Below are 12,865 nucleotides of genomic sequence, written 5' to 3' on the forward strand. Positions count from 1 at the left end.
AAGGTGGCTTCTGATGTTCTTATGATAAAACATGTGTTAAACTTATCTTGCTACGTTAGCTCTTGACTTGTTATCCCTTATATATACATATCTGACAGTGACCCAGAGATCAGATCATTCAGAGACTATTCCGGCCACACTGGCACAAGACCAAGCTTAGGAAATTATCCATCCACCTAGCTCAGTATTGTTTACACTGGCTGGCAGCAGATCCACAGACTACAAGCAGAGGTCTCTCCCATTCCTGCCTGGAGATGCCAGCAACTAAACCTGGGACCTTCTGCATGCAGGACATGCTCTAGCACAAATCTGGAAATCTCCCCTGATGAAGAAAACTTAATCGAATGCATTTAAAAAATTGAGTAAGGAGATTCCCCCCGCCCCAGCTGCCCCCTGCACAACAGTGATCTACAAATAACATTTGCAATGCAACCATCAACAAACCTTCAGATATCATGGACAGAACACTGGTCATATAATTTATGTCATAAAGAAGCCAACACACGGACATCAAATACACTTCACTGGGGAGGGGTTGACAACATATATTTGGACTGTTTTTATTTATTATTACCATTATTATGAATTTTGGTGCTTCTCCAATAGAGAAAGGGATTTGACCTATACTTTGGGTTCTCAGAGATTCAGAAAACTTTTTTCCTTTCTGAGCACCTGGCTATCTGTTGGCACAGTAGCACCTCTGGTCTCTTTGCCCCTTCCAGACGCTCCGTGGGACTTAAAACAGGTGGAGGGTATTGACGTAGTACAAAACGTATTTGAAATCCAATTGGGAAGCAACCATTTTTAAAAGAAAAAGGAAAAAAGATTTCATTTCTGACAGGCATGTCCAATTCCTTTATAAAACAAAACAAAACAAAAGTCCAAGAAAGTGGTATATCATTCGGCAGACACAAGAACTATACCCTTTTTTGTAATAATGAAGAAAGGGGGGGAAAACACTTAAAAGTTCAAAGACCAAAGAAAGAAAACCACGCACATTAGGCAAACATTTGAAGAAGGGAGAAAAAAGGAAAATGGGTGGTGTTTTTTTTAAAATTTGAGCAGAGGAGTGCATAAGACAAGGTTGCAAAAACCAGAACTAATTGTTGTAAAGGAAAAAAACAGAAGGGGGGGTTAAGAAAAGGAAAAAAATAGTTTAGGGGTGGGGGGTATAGGAAAGAGAGCCAAAAAAGGGTAAAAACAGCTGCTAGACCTCACACTGCAAGGAAAACAAACGAATAACAACAACCAAGAACAAAACAGGTAGTGTCTCTTTTTTAAAAAAGAAAAAAAGAAAACCACAACCAAAAAGTAATTCATTATTCATCTTATGTTGTCAATTTGAAAAGAACAAAAGGGGGGAAAGCAGTTGGAGGAGGAAGAGAAGAAGAAGCGGGGGAAATACTCACCAAGCAAGAAAATACTCAGAAGTAAAAATGTCAAAGAAGGAGTGAGTGAGAGACAGGGAAGGAGGAAAGAGTGAGAGAGCCACCAGCACAGACAGAGTAATAGCCCAGAAGCAGCAGCCCGAGCTACCGCCGGGTTCCCGAGCCAGCGCCTAACGCCAACTCTACCGAGCTGCGAGAAAACTGGCAGAGCTTAGAGTCCGAGCGCTAAGAGTCCTTCCACCAGAACGCACCATCGCGACGACCGAAGGGGGGGAAAGAAGCGATCACAACTCGAGAAGCCTCCCGGCTTATGCGCCCGAGAGCGCGCCAAGCAGCCACCCCTTAAAGGCTCTCGAAGGCAGGGAAGGGGAATTTGGCTGGAAAAGCCAAGCGCTGCCGAGCAGAGCTGGAGGGAAAGGCTGAGGTTCTGGTTCCCCCCCACTCACTCCGGTGTTTTTGGAAAAGTCCGCTCCTGGAGGTAGCGGGCTGGGAGGAGGGAAGCGAGAGGTGGAGAATCGCTTCTAATCGGCGCTTGACTGTTCTCAAGGATGTGATCCCCTTAACGAAGCGGTGCAGGCATAGTTCCGACGATCCTGGCTGGGTCCTCCTTTGCTGGGGGTGGGTGGATCTTCGCCAGACGTGGGGCTTGGTGGTGGTGGCAGGCGGGGCCGGGTGCCTGACAAGCAGGATGGATGAGATTGATTCTGTGCAGTAGACAGCTGAGCGCAGCAAATAAAGGGAGCTGATGCAGAGACGGGCAACCTGTGGCCCTCCAGATGTTGTGGGACCACAACTCCAGTCGCCGCTGGAGTTGGGAGTGCAACACATCTGGCTGGCTGCTTGTTCCCTATCAGAATCATAGAATTGGAAGGGACCACGAGGATCCTGCCTATCCTGGTGTATTAAGATTCTGTCTGTGCAAAAGGAAGTTCTACTGCATTCAGTGGGGCTTGCTCCAGGTAAGTTATAGAATTATGGCCTGAATGAGACTGCAAAAGATGCTTTGATGCTGTAACTTTCAAGTGCTTCTTCTATAGCAGCGGTGGGGAGCCTGTGGCCCGCCAGATGGTGGTTGGACTACAACGCCCATTTTCTCTAACCATTGACCATGCTGGCTGGGGAAGATAGGAGTTGGACTCCAACAGTATCTGGAAGGCCGCAGGTTCCCCACCTGCAAAGTGGTGTGGTGAAGCCTGCAGTGTCTCTGATGCACCCATAAATATTCTAAGCAAAGTTCATGTTTGCTAACACCTTGATGAGGAAGTTAACTGGCGAGAGAGGGAGGCAGGAGAGTTCTCAGAGCATCACAAATTGGCAGTTATGGGCTAAACCATGGTGGTAATAATCCCATGACAGAAGTTAAAGTCTCATCCAAAGAAAGGCTCGTAAAGTCAGTTTAGTATAAACCAACAGGGAGTCGTGGCTTCGACAAGCCCAAGCCCATATGAAATCAAGGTTTTTTAAGCATGTCTAATGCTTAATCTATTTACTTATTTAAATCTAATTAGTTAAAATTAGGGGTGGTGGTGGCTTACAACAAAAATATGCAGACAAAACACATACAACACATAAAAGTAACCCTATCCTTTAAAACACGCAACACAGCAAATCACTGAATGGAAATTACTAATAGCAGCAGCAATCAGGTCTCTCTCTTCCTTCAAAGGCCTGCCAGAAAAGGTGGCTGCCACAAACTAAAGGGAGATGGGGCCAGACACACCTCTTTCAGGAGGTGGGGTTTGACAAGAGAGGAGCTGCCATTGAAAAATCTGTTTCCTGGTCCCCAACACCATGCCACCAGGAGGGTCTCATTTGCTGATTTGCTATACAGACGTGGATAGGAACTTGCACAACTGCTCTCTGGCTAGTAATGAAGCATTTTGCTAGTAATGAAGCATCTCACTCTCTCATAACACTAGAACTTGTGGACATCTGAAGAAGCTGAACGTTGGAAGATTCAAGACAAATAAAAGAAGGTACTTCTTCACGAAGCACATCGTTAAACTATGGAATTTGCTCCTAGAGGAGGCAGTGATGGCCACCAACTTGAATGGTTTTAAAAGGGGACTGGACAAATTCATGGAGGCTATTAATAACTACTAATTATGATAGCTATGTTCCACCTCCACTGTTGGAGGCAGTATGTTTCTGAATGCTAATTGTTGGGAAGTGCAGGAGGGTAGAGAGTGCTGTCGCAATCAGGCCCTGCTTATGGGCTTCCCATGAGCATCTAATTGGCCACTGTGAGAACAGGATGCTGGACTAGATGGTCCATTGGCCTGATCTACAGGGGCTTAGTCTTATCTTCTTATTGTGACTCATGATATTGAGCTGGTGCACCAGAACACTAAGACTGTCACACAAAGGCAGAAGCTGAAAGTAGCATAGATGTGTCTGTTAACTTACAACTTCACATTATTAGTGAATTTAGCTAGGTGCAGAAAAGGAGGGGGTGAGCTTGGAGAGGGAACTGGGCAACAATCTTCAAATTCCTATCAACACAGACCACTTTGAACCTGTGCAACACAGAGCAGCTGTAAAACATGAACATGAAGTGCCCAAGTCCTTATTATTTCAGTTGGACGGTCCTTTCCCCCACAGAGCTATCAACCACCAACCATCAGCAGCAGTCTCCAAATAAATAGGCTCCCTCTGCCTGGAAACAAGCTATAGTTATCACAAAGTTCTTCCTCTGCAAGTGTGGTGCTTAGCTCGCCAGAACTTCTGCTTCCTCCAGCAGGCTTCTGTTCTCCATGTAGACATTCCTTTGGTGGAGCCAGTATCCATTCCATGGGAGTTGGCAGTAAGGAACAGCAAGGACCCAGGGACGCCTGAGATATCTTCTGGCTTCCTGCTTCTACAGGGATTGGGAATATGCGGCCAGCTAGGTATTGTTGGATTCCAACTCCCATCAGCTTCTGCTAGCACAGCCAATGTTCAGGGATGGTGGGAGTTGGAGCCCAACAACAACTAGAGTTAGATAGATCCTCTGTCCTTGCGTTAGGAGTGATATTATGCTTGTGCCTTGATAGTGGGCTTTTTGTAAGCTTCTGACTGGCCACTGTGAGAACAAAATGCTGAACTAGATGGGCTTTTCGACAGATCCTGCAGTGTGTTTTCTTACAACAGGGGATTCTGGCATAGGATATAAATGTACAGTGGTACCTCGGGTTACATACGCTTCAGGTTACATACGCTTCAGGTTACAGACTCTGCTAACCCAGAAATAGTACCTCTGGTTAAGAACTTTGCTTCAGTATGAGAACAGAAATCGTGCTCCAGCGGTGCAGCAGCAGCAGGAGGCCCCATTAGCTAAAGTGGTGCTTCAGGTTAAGAACAGTTTCAGGTTAAGAACGAACCTCCGGAATGAATTAAGTACTTAACCTGAGGTACCACTGTAGTTTATTAAGCTGGCTGAGGAAGAATGAGTGTTTTGGGGAGAGGTTCATTAAGTTGTAGTTGCAAGCCCTGAACAGGGCAGGGTGAATGAATAACTGCTCTTTTTCTCTTAGAGCCATTTCCCCTTATTGCTTTTGGGGGTCAGGTAAAGCCAGAGAAGCCTTGAAACCCTCACAGCATGGGAGGATTCCTTGATTCTTCCTCAACACTAGTTTCATACCTATGATCATGTGCAGCATCTTCTACCCAAGCTTCCCGCTCCCCTCCTGGGTCAGAACTCTTTGTTTCCAGGCAGAGTCAAGAGTCGTCTGAGGCATGTGATTCAGATCCACTGCTAAAGCTGAGCAGTTCTGGCCCTTTGAGTTGCCTGGGTAATAGGTGACCTCCTGGGAGCCAGATGTAAGCTGCTCTGAACTCCTCAGAAGAAGAATAAGGGATACGTTTAATAAGGACAGGGCTTGAGTCAGTCTGGTATCTTAAGACTTCTGACTAAGAGGTATAAGAGGGTGATTGCACTGAAGGGTGCTGTATATGATTCTACACTCAGCCTGATTCCAGGGCAACATAAAAAAGTCAGCCTTCTATGACTTGTAGCTTTTAGCTTTTGGAATGCAAACTTGACTCACCAAATGGGATAAATTATACAATCAACATGCCTTCAATCCAACCCAATACACTCAAGGATGAAGGGCATCAAAAGAATGTGGTTTAGCCCAGGCAGCCAAGTTGAGTGTGTCCAAAAGCGTCTGTGTCCAAATGCCAGAGTGCAACTCCTGATGCATTAAAGCAAACTGTTTAAGTCTAGTTGTCCTTGATTCTTTATCTGGTCAACAAAGCAGAGTTTGTGCCTGCTGCGCTCCAGACTTTGGATGCTATGCTGTGCTTTATTTATATACTCAAATGCCCCCAAAGCAATGAACTGCTTATTAACACCAAAGAAATGCATAATAAACTCAATACAATAAATTCAGTCAATCAAAATAATATAAAACAGCAGTCACCAAATACCCACCAATCACACTAGATATACATTTGTGACTTGTGTTCATACTTACATCACAGACACAGCTCCTCAGCATTCTGCCTGTCTCTTGGAATCTAGATTTGATGTTTTATTGTGCTTTTAATATTCTGTTGGGAGCTGCCCAGAGTGGCTGGGGAAACCCAGCCAGATGGACAGGGTATAAATAATAAGTTGTTGTTATTATTATTGTATATTATCATGTCCCCTCCCTTGGTTGCTCCAATCTCTCTTTTAAGAGCAAATCCATCCACAATCAATCACCCACAGGGAATGCTCATCACCCCACACCCCAAAGGATAATCACAAAGGGCTATATTCCCTTTAGTGTCCACCCTTCAAAGCTGCCCCCACTGGGGGCTGTCCACTGGCAGCAGCCCAGCCTCAACTGCAGATCCATATAAATAAGTTTCTCCCCTTCTGGAAACCAACAACAGCTGGTTTTGGGTGCAGCTAGCGAGGCAAACTGTCTGACTATTCTAAGAGGGTGCTGTTCCCCAGGTGCTGCAGAAAAGGGCTGTGAAGGCTAAGATGGCATTACCAACTAGCTGGCAACAGTCCTGCTACTGCTCCCTGCCTCCTTTTGCTCACTCCTGCTCAGAGGCAGTATCAGCGGAGTTGGACATCTGCCCAGGTCCCAGCACTCTGCCAGGACCCACCATTGCTGATGCATAGATCACCCAGCTTCCCAATCCTCTGGCTAGGGGCTTAGCTTTGGGAACCTGTAAGAGCTCTGTTGCTGTTGTTGTTGTTGTTGTTGCTACTACTACTACTACTACTACAATTTATATACTACCCTATACTCACAGGTCTCAGAGCGGTTCACAAGATATACCTTTCCATATAGAGTTTCATATATTAATGTGAAGAGGTTATCACAGCAAGTAACATTCAAAGTTGTGTTAGTCATTCTGGGAGAAGATCTTTGAATTGCAGCTTCATTTCTTGTCCTTACCTGTTACACTTCCTTTTCTTCATGCAAGTACTGAGAAGTAAATCAAAACACAACATTTTGGGGGGTTTTTTTAAGCCAAAAACTATTTGTGACTTCAGTCTCTCCTTCCTTTGTCTATATTCTTCTGCCACATAACAGAGGCACAATGGCCACACAATCCTTTCTCCTTCCTTCCTTTTTAATGAATTTTTTATTTTCTTCTCTATAGGTACAGAAAGAATAACAATGAAGAAAACAATGTCAAAGCCAAGGAATTCATTCCCAAACATTACACAGCCGCAAATCTGCCACGAAAATAAAAATAAAACAAACTCAAAGGGAAAATTTTGTTTTTCCCCCCAACTCAAGTACACATTACAGTTATTTGTACTTCCTGAACAGCAAAATCACTCCAGGGAGTGACTAAAAATGATTGCCCAACAGAAGTGGCTTTTCTAATAAAAAGGGAACAGAAAAATGTCACGGGACACAGCAAAGAAGAAGATGACCTTGGCTTATGGCATAAGGGGGTGATTTACAAAGCCATCATTTAGGACTGATTCCCATTTCCCAGTGGTTGGCTGGGATCTCCCAGAAGAGATCTGCAGGTGCTATTGCTAAGTCTGCACAACAAATCTATACCCAGTGGTGTACGTAGGTGTCTGTATTGCAAACAAACAGGACCCCACACTTGTCAACCAATTCTAAATCTTCTTCTTGTCATTATTAAAAGTTTATTGAACTTTTACATTGGGGTACAATACTGGAATATGCTGTAGCATCTTAGAGAAAGCACTGGGGAAGCTCCATACACACATTCTACTTTCCTTTCCCCCAAAAAGATAGAGATAGGGAAAGAAGCACATAAACACAGATAGTGTATGAGGAAGGTGGTCCTATCAATGAATATATATAAAGGCAATAGTTCAAATTGATAGGTGCCTATCTTTCCATGAATTCTGATTTTTCTGTTATCTACATGAAACTGACCAACTATAAATCACCTATGTAATGGAGGATTACCCAGACATACCACAATCTCCCTACCTGTGCATCCGTATCATGTATTGACCATACATACTACAGCAGCCCACTCCAACCTTGTAGATTCCAGCTAATCAGTTTGGACTCCAACTCCCACCCACCCAGTCAATCAAGCAGGTTTAACTGAGATTCTCTCACTTCCCTAACATTGCAGGGAGTCAGGCTAGATGACTCTTGGGGTCCCTTCCCACTTTACAATTCTACGAAAGGAGGGGACTAGAGCTCTCTGGAACATTACTAGTACCTTTAACCAAATCATGAGTCTCAGGATTCCTTGAAGGAAGCCATGCCAGTTAAACATAGCATAGGTCTGGCCTCCTGGATAGCATTAGCCAAGCCTTTGGTTTGGAGGGAGCAATATATGTGGATCTACAGGAAAATGGTGAAGTTTAAGGAAGGATGGTGTGATATAAGCACTCACAGATGGTGTGCAAAGCAAAGCCTGAGCCATACTTCCTTTTGTGCCATGTCTCTAGGCACAGGTCTGGGCTTTAGGGCTCTGTGTTCAAGAACTTTCTTCCCCCTGGCACTTTCTCCACTCTCTACAACTGAATTGGAGCAAAAGGTGATCTGTGGAAAACTTGAATTGATGGGACTTGAGTTCCAATTCAGCATTAAAGAGAAGGTTTTCGTGGGGAAAACAGTGAGGGGGAAAGAGTTCGGACATGGAGCTTTAGAAAGGACCTGGAAAGCTCAGTAGGTTAGAGCAGGGGTCAGCAAACTTTTTCAGCAGGGGGCCAGTCCACTGTCCCTCAGACCTTGTGGGGGGCCGGACTATTATTTTTTTTGGGGGGGGGGGATGAATTCCTATGCCCCACACATAATCCAGAGATGCATTTTAAACAAAAGCACACATTCTACTCATATAAAAACACGCTGATTCCCAGACTGTCTGCAGGCCAGATTTAGAAGGCAATTGGGCCAGATCCGGCCCCAGACCTTAGTTTGCCTACCCATGAGTTAGAGCGTGGTGCTGATAATGCCAAGGTTGTCAGTTTGATCCCCGTAAGGGACAGCTGCATATTCCTGCATTGCAGAGGGTGGGCTAGATGACCCTAAGGGTTCCTTCTAACTCTAGAATTCTATGACCTGCACCTAGAAAGCATGGGGCAAGGGGAAGCCAAGTGTGGCTGAGTCTTAACACTTTCCATCTGCACCACTTGTAAGGGGTGTTTTAGTGCTTGTGTTCATTGCAAATCGAGAATAACCCTCCCTGCCCATGCTTTAATTTTTGTTTCTTAATGAGCTTTCATACAAACAAGCAAATCAACAACAAAGGTGGCTTGGTGCTGAAAAGAGCAACATCCATTAACCGTGAGAAGGATTCGAGATGAGCACCACTTTCTCGTGGAAAGAAGGGCGAGAGCTTATGCAAACATTTGTCAGTGACCCTTTAGCCCTCTCATTAGGTGCACAGCTGCAGCCAGATTTACGCACTTTAATTAAAACTGACTTTACGAACTTGCTTGCTCAACCAGAAGAACATTAGATGGAAAAACCGTGGGGGAGGGGGTTAGAACAGTGACATTTTTTCTAATGAGTAAGCAGTTTCTAATCCTGCCTCCCCTTTCCTCCCAGGTAAATGGAAGTAACTTCCTCTAACCATGTGTGTGGCAATTAAGATCTCAAGCTGCCAAAGGAAAACAGTTTCCCCTTTCCCACACGCCAGCCTGTGTTGTAAAATGGGGCTCGTGAGCATGCTTGGGAAGAAATGTCCAAAACTGCTGTCCTCTCAGTTTTTGCCCTGGTGAGCAAGGGGGTCAGAGGCAGTGTGCTACAATGGCGATTCCATTACAGGCACGTGGGAGCCATGAACAAGAAGACACAGCAAGCGGGTGAAAAATGGCAGCAACTTTATTGATTATGCTGGGGTTTGGGGTGACCCAGCGCAAGCTTCTGTCCACTAGACTGTCTGCTGATTAGATGCTCTTCACTGTCTGCCTGTAGGCAGTGCATCATGGCAGGACATATTTGTACCTCAGTTTGAACTGGAGTGGTGAGGCACTTAGCAACTTGGGAGCATGCCATCTCGCCTTCCCCACCTCCAGCCCTTATCTAGGGCCAAGGTTTTCCACATCAGCCCATAGATTATCACAGTCTATGGATTCTACTCAATGCCCTCCCCTGCCAAGTTGTGACAACTGAGAGCATGACTGTCAGGGAACTGCCATTGGCTCAGAGGCGAGAGGTAGTGGGGCAGTTGTGTTACAGGGAGCCTCTGAAAATCTTGCGAAGCAGATCCTCTTCCAGCGAGGAGGAAAGCCCCACCTCCAGTGGGGAAGAAGTGCAAGGACCAGAGGATGCTAGAAAGAGCCTTAACACCGCGCCTGAGGAAGCCGGAGAGGAGGGAAGCATGTCCCTGTCAACGCCCATCATGCACAGTAGTTTGAGGCACAGGGAGGGGTGGAAAAGGCTGGGGGTGACGAAACTTTTATGTTGGTGGAGGTACAAAAACAGACCACTCCCAGATTCTGCTAGCGATTGAGCCAGACATGAACTTATGACGCTCTTCACTCTAAATAGGTAAAGGTAAAGGGACCCCTGACTATTAGGTCCAGTCGTGACCGACTCTGGGGTTGCGGTGCTCATCTCGCTTTATTGGCCAAGGGAGCCGGCGTACAGCTTCCGGGTCATGTGGCCAGCATGACTAAGCCGCTTCTGGCAAACCAGAGCAGCGCATGGAAATGCCATTTACCTTCCCACCCAAGCGGTACCTATTTATCTACTTGCACTTTGACATGCTTTGGAACTGCTAGGCTGGCAGAAGCAGGGACTGAGCAACGGGAGCCCACCCCGTCACAGGGATTCGAACCACCACCCTTCTGATCGGCAAGTCCTAGGCTCTGTGGTTTAACCCACAGCGCCACCCACGTCCCTTCACTCTAAATAGTTTGCACCAAAATAAAGCCTGTAAAAGACAGGTCGGAGTCCTGCCTGGTTACTCTTGAGCAACCGCAACAGCACCTGACAATGACGGATTGGGAAGCAATAGCTTGATGTGAGGATGGCAACCTCCCCCTGCAAGAAAACCCAGGCCAATTTGATGGTGGGTAAAATTCCTTTTCTGGCCGTGAGGAACAGTGAACAGCACTAGTCCTCTGCAAAATGCTATTAACTGTGGGAATGTGGGTGGGTCATTTTGAAGCAGTGTGGGACAGAAGGGGGCTGCTGGAGTTGGGTGCACCCCTTGCTCCCCAGAGCCTGCCAGATTTGCTGAGTGGCTCCCCTGGAGATACTGGCAGCAACGTCTTCTGGCTCCCTGCCCCCACCACACCTAATGCACAACGTCCTCCGCTGCAGAGGTGCGGCAAAGTTGTACGACTATTAGAACAACAGACACCCACACAACCTCTTCCTAATGAAAGACATATTGCGGCGGAGCTTTGAATTTTTGCAGAAACGCAAGTAGCCAATCTACAAGGGAACGGTGAGAAAATAAGAAACACCTCGGGTAATTTATTGAAGTTGGAATATTTTCATCCCCAAAAAGCACCATGATAATAAAGTGTAAAATAAAAGCGGCAGCAACAACAATAGAAAGAGCAATGCGCAGAATAATGGCATCTTCGCGATTCAACAAATCACTGTCGAGAGGAGGAGGGAAAGAAAAGGAAGGAAAAGATAAATTGTTTGGCTCCTCATTTTTGTCTGCATTGGAAATGAATATTATTACTTGCAGTTCAAATGGATAGGACATGGCCTTCCTCTGAGCTCTCTTTTATTAAGAGTATATTAGCTTATATTATACCATAAAAGAGTAAGATATAAAAATTGCCAGCTTCTTGCCAGTATAATGAAAACCCTAATTATCCATGACCCTGCAGGACTTTCTACTTTGCTCAACACACACACACACATGTATGCGTGTGTCTCTCTGTGTGTATATGAATGATACACACTTTTCTAGCCTTCATAAAGCCTTGGAGAGAAAATTAATAAAACAGTTGTCTGTTATCTCAATCACTAGCTATTGCGGTTTCAGATGGAGAGGAAAAGAAATTCTCAGTGTTAGCACTTCAATAAAGATGAGAGCAAGTTAATAATTTCATGCATGTCAGTCATGAAGTGGTGACTTGTATGTGTGAAAGAACAGCACAGCTGCAGAAAGTGTCACCAGAGATGGAAACCAACCTTAGTTCTCATTCAAAATACAGTGGTACCTCAGGTTACATACGCTTCAGGTTACATACACTTCAGGTTACAGACTCCGCTAACTCAGAAATAGTACCTTGGGTTAAGAACTTTGCTTCAGGATGAGAACAGAAATCGTGCTTCGGCGATGCAGCGGCAGCAGGAGGCCCCATTAGCTAAAGTGGTGCTTCAGGTTAAGAACAGTTTCAGGTTAAGAATGGACCTCTGGAATGAATTAAGTACTTAACCCAAGGTAAGGTAAAGGGTAAAGGGACCCCTGACTGTTAGGTCCAGTCGTGGCCAACTCTGGGGTCACTTTATTGGCCGAGGGAGCTGGCGTGCAGCTTCCAGGTCATGTGGCCAGCATGGCGAACCAGAGCAGCACACGGAAACGCCGTTTACCTTCCCGCCGGAGCGGTACCTATTTCTCTACTTGCACTTTGACGTGCTTTCGAACTGATGATGATGATGATGTCAGAATATGACTTTCAGGGTCCCATTCAACAAAATGAGCAGAAGTGCCTCCAAATATAGCAGCCCTTCAAACCATAACAGAGGGTGCTAAAGCACACTGATCTTGAAGTGCAGCTGCTATGGCCAGGGCTGGTGCCATCCTCCAAACATACACTTAAGCCTAGTACTGCTTGTGGTGGCCCCCATATGCTTTTTCTGCTGCTGCTGCTGTTGCTGCTTTGGCTGTGGTGACAGTGCCACCACTTAACACCCTCTACCAGGCCCCCAGACATACTTTAGTGGTGGGCAAGGAGTTTTTTAATACAGTGGTACCTTGGGTTAAACAGTGGCGCTGTGGGTTAAATCACAGAGCCTCGGACTTACTGATCGGAAGGTCATGGTTCGAATCCCCGCTATGGGGTGAGCTCCCGTTGTTCAGTCCCTGCTCCTGCCAACCTAGCAGTTCGAAAGCACGTCAAACCACATTATGGTTTG

The 12,865-nt window shown here is 45.7% G+C and overlaps 1 protein-coding gene and 1 long non-coding RNA gene across 3 annotated transcripts in view; both read right to left on the minus strand.

The window, feature by feature from the left end:
• Nucleotides 1-1,548, minus strand: part of RALY (RALY heterogeneous nuclear ribonucleoprotein) — a 212,689-nt gene extending 211,141 nt beyond the window's left edge. Inside the window, exon 1 of one of the 2 annotated variants that reach the window (XM_081196676.1) lies at nucleotides 1,410-1,548. The gene's annotated coding sequence lies outside the window, so the exon portion shown is untranslated. Of the gene's footprint in view, nucleotides 1-574; nucleotides 1,333-1,409 lie in introns of those variants that run through there. The other variant, XM_081196678.1, reaches the window with a different exon arrangement.
• Nucleotides 1,549-6,819: 5,271 nt separating this feature from the next.
• Nucleotides 6,820-12,865, minus strand: part of LOC308588401 — a 29,312-nt gene continuing 23,266 nt past the window's right edge. The window contains exon 4 of the long non-coding RNA XR_014008713.1: nucleotides 6,820-6,965. This is a non-coding gene — a long non-coding RNA (uncharacterized lncRNA). The remainder of the gene's footprint in view (nucleotides 6,966-12,865) is intronic.

This window comes from Podarcis bocagei, assembly GCF_964188305.1.
Source record: "Podarcis bocagei genome assembly, chromosome: 5".
NCBI lineage: Eukaryota > Metazoa > Chordata > Lepidosauria > Squamata > Lacertidae > Podarcis > Podarcis bocagei.